The sequence below is a fragment of the Panthera pardus genome, unplaced genomic scaffold, assembly GCF_024362965.1.
Source record: "Panthera pardus isolate Hobbes unplaced genomic scaffold, ASM2436296v1 HiC_scaffold_11, whole genome shotgun sequence".
Taxonomy (NCBI): domain Eukaryota; kingdom Metazoa; phylum Chordata; class Mammalia; order Carnivora; family Felidae; genus Panthera; species Panthera pardus.
Window position 1 is genome coordinate 88,932,513 of NW_026526666.1, and position 7,968 is coordinate 88,940,480.

Genomic DNA, 7,968 nt, shown 5'->3' on the forward strand with positions numbered 1-7,968 from the left:
ATATATATCTACATATGGATATCTATATATTCATATATAGATGGATATATAGAAATGGATAAAGAAGGTGTGGCATATATATATATATATATGCCATATATATATATATATATATATATATATATATATATATACGCTACACCTTCTTTAACCCATTTGTCAGTTGGACACTTGGGCTGTTTCCATAGTTTGGCTATTGTAGATAATACTGCTGTAAACTTTGGGGTGCGTGTATCCCTTTGAGTTAGTATTTTTGTATCCTTTGGGTAAACATCTAGCAGTGCAATTGCTGGATCCTAGGGTAGTTCTGGTTTTAACTTTTTGAGGAGCCGCCATACTGTTCTCCAGAGTGGCTGCACCAGTTTGCATTCCCACCAACGGCGCAAGAGGGTTCCCCCTTTTCCGCATCTTCGCCAACACCTGTCGTCTCTCGCGTTGTGGATTTTTAGCTATTCTGACAGGTGTGAGGTGACAGCGCATTGCAGTTTTGATTTGCATTTCCCTGACGACGAGCGATGTTGAGCATCCAGGGACACTCCGCTTTCATTAGTCCAATAAATCCTTGCAGTGAGGGCCTACTCCGGGCTGGGCCCCTGTGCCAGGTACAGGAATAGTATGCCGTTTAGAGTGCCAGTGTGGGATTTACTGCCTCGTACCTGGGTTAACTTTTTAAATTTTTGGTTTCAGCTTGGGGATGTTAAGGAGTATTCTGACACTTGTTTAAACCGCACGGAAGACTTTATTCGAGAATCTTGCAACGCAGAGAGAGATGGGGCTCAACTCCCAACACAGCACAGACAGCTGGGGGTTTACAGTCGAGGAGCACAGTGAAGGGGTCAGTGGACAGATGGTCACCGACAGGAGACATCGAGGGTAGGGGACACCCTCGCTAAACTGACCTAACAGGATTCTTGCTGAAGGCAGGCCAAGGACTTGAACCTCAAAGGTGGGAGATGAATAACCTAATCACGGATCACAGGTGGATTTAGCAGGATTCTTTGCTAAGACAAGGCTGGGCAGGCCTCAGACAGCACAAGGGCCAAGATCAAGGCCTACTTGGAAGAAGGGCTCAGAGGAACCCAACTACAGTTTGGTCAGAGAGATCCTTTGTCAGACAGCATTTCCATCTGTCTTCTATATCTTGTGTTTTCCTTGTCTCTGATATTTATATGGTCCTTTCTGATTCTTGCATTAAATGCTAGGTAGTAAGGGGCGCCTGGCTGGCTCAGTCGGCTGAGCGTCCGACTTCAGCTCAGGTCGTGATCTCACAGTTCGTGGGTTCAAGCCCCACGTCGGGCTCTGTGCCGACAGCTCAGAGCCTGCAGCCTGCTTCGGATTCTGTGTCTCCTTCTCTCTCTGACCCTCCCCTGCTCACACTTTGTCTCACTCTGTTTCTCAAAAATAAATAAATGTAAAAAAAAAAAAAAATTAAATCCTAGGTAGTAGCAGTAGATGGGAAAACTGAGGTTTAAGAAAATCCAGTCACTTGACCAAGGTCACACAGCTGTTCGCTGGCAGAAGAGGGGCCCAGGTCCATCTGTGTTTACAGCCCAGATGCTTAACCACGGTGCTATGTTGCTTCTCGCGGCCAGAACCCAGCTTGAAAATTCAAATACAGTGTTCTACTGAAGATGCCTGCCACCGTGCTGTTTTTGGAGCCTGGGTGTTATCTGCCTGAAACCCCCCAGGAGAGTCGAGGCTATTCGAGGCTATTATTGAACACTTTGAGTCTCAGAGCCTGGCAGGCTCAGATCTGCCCTCAGCCCCTGCCCACGCTGTTATTTATAGCATCGGTTGTTTACTGCTGGGGCTGGGCCACAAGGGCAAAGAACAGGCTGAAATACCCCGGCGGTGGCCGGGGCACCGGAGCCCAAGGTTGGCTCCAAAGTCAGATTCTGTTGATCAACCCTGTAATATATCTGTTCAACTGTCCTCCCTCCTCTGTGCCCACGGCCCCCATGGGCACGCTGAGCCCCTCAACACCCCTGGCCTGGATATGTGGCAGCCTAGAGAGAAACACATCGAAAAGTTAGCAATGTTTCCCTCCCCCATTGTGGCAGGATCCAGGGGCGTTTTTGTCTTCTTCCTTGTAGTTTGTAAAATTTCTTAAAAGACTGCATTGAAAATTATTGCTTTTTCTAGGGGACCGTTGGGTGAGTTTACGGTCTTAAGCAGACCCCTTGGGTCTATGGCTCGCTGTCACTACTCTGTGCAAGGCCCCTCTCATCCATTGATTTATTGATGCACTGAGCTTGTTTTAAACCCTTTTCTCCCCCCACCCCCACCACAGATAACCCCTCTGGGGTACCTCTTTGGTCCCTAAGTATCCTTGACTTTAAATGCATGCATGTAAAATATGCTGTACTGTTTTGTAAGTGTGTTTTTTTTTTTTTCAACGTTTTTTATTTATTTTTTGGGACAGAGAGAGACAGAGCATGAACGGGGGAGGGGCAGAGAGAGAGGGAGACACAGAATCGGAAACAGGCTCCAGGCTCCGAGCCATCAGCCCAGAGCCTGACGCGGGGCTCGAACTCACGGACCGCGAGATCGTGACCTGGCTGAAGTCGGATGCTTAACCGACTGCGCCACCCAGGCGCCCCTGTAAGTGTGTTTTCTAATCTACAAAAAGAGTAGTGTCCTAAGTGTCTTATTCTGCTTCTTCTCTTTTTTACCTTGGCACATAGGTGGACATTGTTACTTCTGTTTACTTTCATAGTCAGAAAAAAAAAGGCCTAAGGAGTAACAAAAGTTGAGTCTGATGGATTTCAGGGGGAGCTGGGAATGGCTGTGAAGTCTCTCGTTTCCTTCTTCTGAAATACACAGGCACGCTTTGGGAAAGGGAAGGTACCCCCGGGGAGGGGAATGTGGGTATATTCATCTAGAAGTTTCCAGCCATCCTCGCTGGGAAGGGCAGGAGAGGGAGCAAATGGGCAACACGGAAACACCAGGGAAGGGCCCTCGGGCAAAGGTGGCAGACTGGGGGCCTTCAGGACAGGGCCGGCCCACAGTAAAACCTGTTATTTGTTCCTCACAGAGTGAGATTAAAAAGTTGGAAGAATTTCACATGCAAATCCAGATCGTTTACTTCTTTTGCAAAATCTGTGGTTTGGCCCCTTGAGCCCGTTCCCGCAAGGACCGAGCAACAGGGCTGGGCAAGGGCTGCCTGGCTGGCCGCGAGCCTCCATCTGATGCCACACCTGCCCCCCCGCAAAGTTGCATTTGCAATACTTGCCCTAGATTTTAGCAGATTCTTTTTTTTTTTTAATTTTTTTTTAATGTTTACTTATTTTTGAGAGAGAGAGAGAGTCGGAGTGTGCGTGGGGGAGGGGCAGAGAGAGAGGGAGACACAGAATCTGAAGCGGGTTCCAGGCTCCGAGCTGTCAGCAGAGAGCCCGACGCGGGGCTCGAACTCAAAGACCGTGAGATCAGGACCTGAGCCGAAGCTGGATTTTTAACTGACGGAGCCACTCAGGCGCCCCAAGTTTTATCAGATTCTTAAAGAGGATCATGATCCCCCAAAACCCTAAGAATTACATTCCAAGGGTGCCAGAACTCGGCTTGTGGACAACTGCTGCCCCTCTTACACCACTACAGACCTCATTAACTGATCATGACATGGTTTCCCACTGAGTTCAGACACCCAGCTTCGGAATCTATGGTCTGATAACACCCACCAAAATACCTGACGTAGCACTGAAGCTAAAATCCAATCTGCCATTCCCGGAAACCCAACGGTCCCATTTTCTAGAGGAGACCAAGACCCAGAGAGGGGAAAGGACTCGCCCAAGGTCTTGAGGAGCTCGAGGACAGCCTTGCCCAAGGATTAACATTATGCTCACCAAGTCTACCCCTGATTCCCACGTGCTTCCCAAATAACACTGGAGTGACCTCACCAACGTCTACTCGTGCACAGATTTTTCTCGAGCATCATGTATGTGCCAGGCACTACAGCCAGTTGCAGAGGCGACAACAGTGGATACAGTAGATGGATCTGTGATGCGATGTGGTTTATAGTTTTCAGACAGGGAAGGGCGAGAGTTATAAATATAAGAACTGCTTATAACAGTGGGGCTTAACCTTGCCTGGGTAGTCAGGGAGGGCTTCTCAGGGGAGGCAATGGCATTGCGGCTGACGTCTGAACAATGAATTAGGAGGGAAGAGCTTTCTGGTTGAGGGAACAGCATTGAACGCCCTGAGGTGGGAGGACGTGTGGGATCTTTGAGAAACTAAAATAAGGACCCATGCCCCAGTGGCTCAAATGTAGAGGGGAGAGGGGTAGAGGCCGATCCCCCCACCCCAAATCCCCACCTCCAGCCCCTGCCCCTGTTGAGCACGTCTTCGTATATTTAACAAGTGGATATCAGCTCATAACATCCAAGCCTTTTGCTTTTTTTTTCCTCTTAATTTATATTGTGAGCATTTTCCAAAGTCATTGTGATAGGGTTTTTTTGTTGTTTTTTTTTTTTGAAAGCTTCATTGCTGGGACATCTGGATGGCTCAGTCGGTTAAGCGTCCGACTTCAGCTCAGGTCATGATCTCACGGTTCATGGGTTCGAGGCCCACGTCGGGCTCTGTGCTGACAGCTCAGAGCCTGGAACCTGCTTCAGATCCTCTGTCCCCCTCTCTCTCTGCCCCTCCCCCCCTCTCAAAAAATAAACATTAAAAAAAAAGACAGCTTCATTTCTAATAGCTGTATTGCCTTCCAACGCATGGATGTACCATAATTTATTAAATAATTCCTCTATTATCGGATGTTTAGAATGCCTCCTGGTCCTCACCATCATAAATAATACCAGTGTAACATCGTTGATCATGTGATTAGTTTCTTAAAATAAGTTTCCACAAGTTAATTACTGTTTCAAATGCTCTCTGTGGGCGTGTTTGAGATTCACGACAGGAGCCACAACTTTGTGCAGGACCGCCTCACATACTACCTGCGATCACCCTTTGGAGATTCCCAGGTGAGGAAGCTGAGGCTGGCAGGGGGCTTCACCAGGGTGTCACATAGGTGACAAGGGAGCTGGTTAAGACAGGTGTACTGTCGGGCCCACTTGGACCCGTCGAACGAGCATCTCCGTGCCTCGAACTCTTCCAGCCCTTCTGGTGATCTGATGAAGTCTGACAAACATCGGCCGGCTCCCAGTTGCTCATTTCAAAGGCTGAAGAAATTAAGAAAGTGCTTTGACCAACACAGTATGTTCCCCCCAGGCTAGAATTCCCTAGGTCTAGCCCAGGTCCAGAGGCTGCGCTCAAACCTCTATCCCACACTGCAAAACCCGGAGCCGGCTTCCTTCCAGGCCACACGCCCACTGTGACACGTCTGTCTCACTGCCTGCTTGCCAGCGTCGCTATTGGTTTGGGCTTTTTCTTAGTTTGATACACGAATCACCACATTTTAAACACGCCTTATGCAGCCACCTAAAAGAGTACCTGTGGGGGCGCCTGGGTGGCTCAGTCGGTTAAGCGGCCGACTTCGGCTCAGGTCATGATCTCGCGGTCCGTGAGTTCGAGCCCCGCGTCGGGCTCTGTGCTGACAGCTCAGAGCCTGGAGCCTGCTTCAGATTCTGTGTCTTCCTCTCTCTCTGACCCTCCCCTGTTCGTGCTCTGTCTCAAAAATAAATAAAGGCTAAACAAAAAAAAAATTTTTTTAAATACATAAAAAAAAATTTTAAAAAGAGTACCTGTGGTAAAGACTCGTACAGATACACAACCCCTTCCCGTATAAATATCACCACCAGCATTTGCACTTAGTGAATTCAGATCGCTGGTGTTGGGCTTTCAGAAGCTTCAAGGAGTAACAGTTTGGTGAAAACTTCTACCCCACGAACTTGTAACTGCATTTTGTTTTCATTTTCCTAGGTTAATTCAGGCTCCCACATCCATACCGGAAACTGAGTCATCTGAAGGGGTCAGAAGGCCCAGACCTGACAAAGTCTGCTTCCCTGGGGCCCATTGGGAAATACGTCACCCCTGAATGTTCCTCCTTCAATCAGGTCCTAAATGTAGCACCATGAGAGGCCCGGCACGGGCTAGATGCGTCCAGTAGATGGCAGAATCTCACTGTGCGCGGGCTGGTGAGGCTGGCTGTCCAGAGGGGAAAGCCAGCTGGAGAAAACCAGCTCCTGGACCCTTCCCTGCCCATGCACCTAGCCCTCTCTGGGGAAAAAAAGAGACCAGACTTCCTTAGCGGGTCCCATCAGCCCTGCCCAGGGCACCCAGGAAACTTGGGGATCCTGGACCGCCCCGGCAAGAAGGTCTCTTATCCGTCACTTCCTTCAGGCTCCCCAAAGTGTGTCCAAGGACCAACAACATCACCTGGGAACTTGTTAAGAATGCAGATTTTCAGACCTCCCCCCAGAATACTTCAGTCAGAAACCTGGGGTGGAAGGGACAGCAATCTGTGTTTTAACAAGCCTTCTGGGCGATGCCGATGCATGCGGAAGTTATAGAAACACCGATTAGCTCCAACTTCCTCATTTTAGGAATGGGGAAATGGATACTACACAAGGGAAGTAACGTCACGCGGCCAGGCAGTAGCCAAGACCACACTAGAACCCAGATTCCCAGTGTTCTTCCTACCTTAACCTTGAAAATTCTTTTTTTATATATATTTTTTTAATGTTTGACCATTTTTGAGAGAAAGAGACAGAACACGAGTGGGGGAGGGGCAGAGAGAGAGGAAGACGCAGAATCAGAAGTAGGCTCCGGGCTCCCAGCTGTCAGCACAGAGCCTGAGGCGGGGCTCGAACTCACGGAGCGCGAGATCATGACCTGAGCCGAAGTCGGCCGCCCCACCGACTGAGCCACCCAGGCGCCCCGCCATCCTACATTCTTACTTGCTGAGTCCGGCACCTCTGCCTCAGGGGCACGATCTCCCTTCCTGAGAACCACAGGCCTAGATCCATCCGTTGGGGTCTGGAAAGTGGGGGTAGTAAGTAAAAATATCTAATGAGATAATCAAATGCCATTCATCTAGGAAGGCAGGAACTTTACCATACTCATCTCTGTACCCCTAGGTAGAAGCAGATCTCATTAAATATTCTATCTGATAAGCCATAAAACAGACCCTTAACTATAGAGAACAAACTGAGGGTTGCTAGAGGCGAGGTGGCTGGGGGATGGGCCAGACGGGTGCTGGAGATTAAGGAGGGCACTTGTTGGGATGAGCACTGGGTGTTGTATGTAAATCAGGAATCACTAAATTCTACTCCGGAAACTACTATTACACTGTATGTTCACTGGAATTTAGATTAAAACTTGAAACAATACATAAATACATAAACATTCTATCTGATAACAGGTATGAAAACACCCAGGACTGGGCATTAGGGACACGATCCCTGCCTTCAGGGAGCCCATGATCTAGCAAACGTGAATGGAAAATGGTGTTGGTTTGACCCACATAGCATTTCTAAAATATTTGACTTTGGGGCGCCTGGGTGGCTCAGTCGGTTAAGCGGCCGACTTCGGCTCAGGTCATGATCTCACGGTCCGTGAGTTCGAGCCCTGCATCAGGCTCTGTGCTGACAGCTCAGAGCCTGGAGCCTGTTTCAGATTCTGTGTCTCCCTCTCTCTGACCCTCCCCCGTTCATGCTCTGTCTCAAAAATAAATAAAATGTTAAAAAAATTTTAAAAATAAAATAAAATAAAATAAAATATTTGACTTTGTGGTCAACATTCTAAAATTGGAAGCCATTACATAAAGGTCAGGATTTCTATTATCTCTTAGAAAAAGGGGAACATGTTCCAAATGTTTGGGACGGCTGGCAGCCAGGGTCTGCACTCCCATGCAGCAGGGCTTGGCTGGAGCTGAGATGCCAGCCCCCTCTGACTGGGTCATGTGTCTCCACTCCCCCACAGTCCCCGCTACTCTCTCTTGCCCCGTGCCAGCACCCTTCACCCATTTGTGTTATCTGGCAGGTGCCGATGGGCATTGGATTTCAAAGCTCTGATCTGACAGGCAACAGG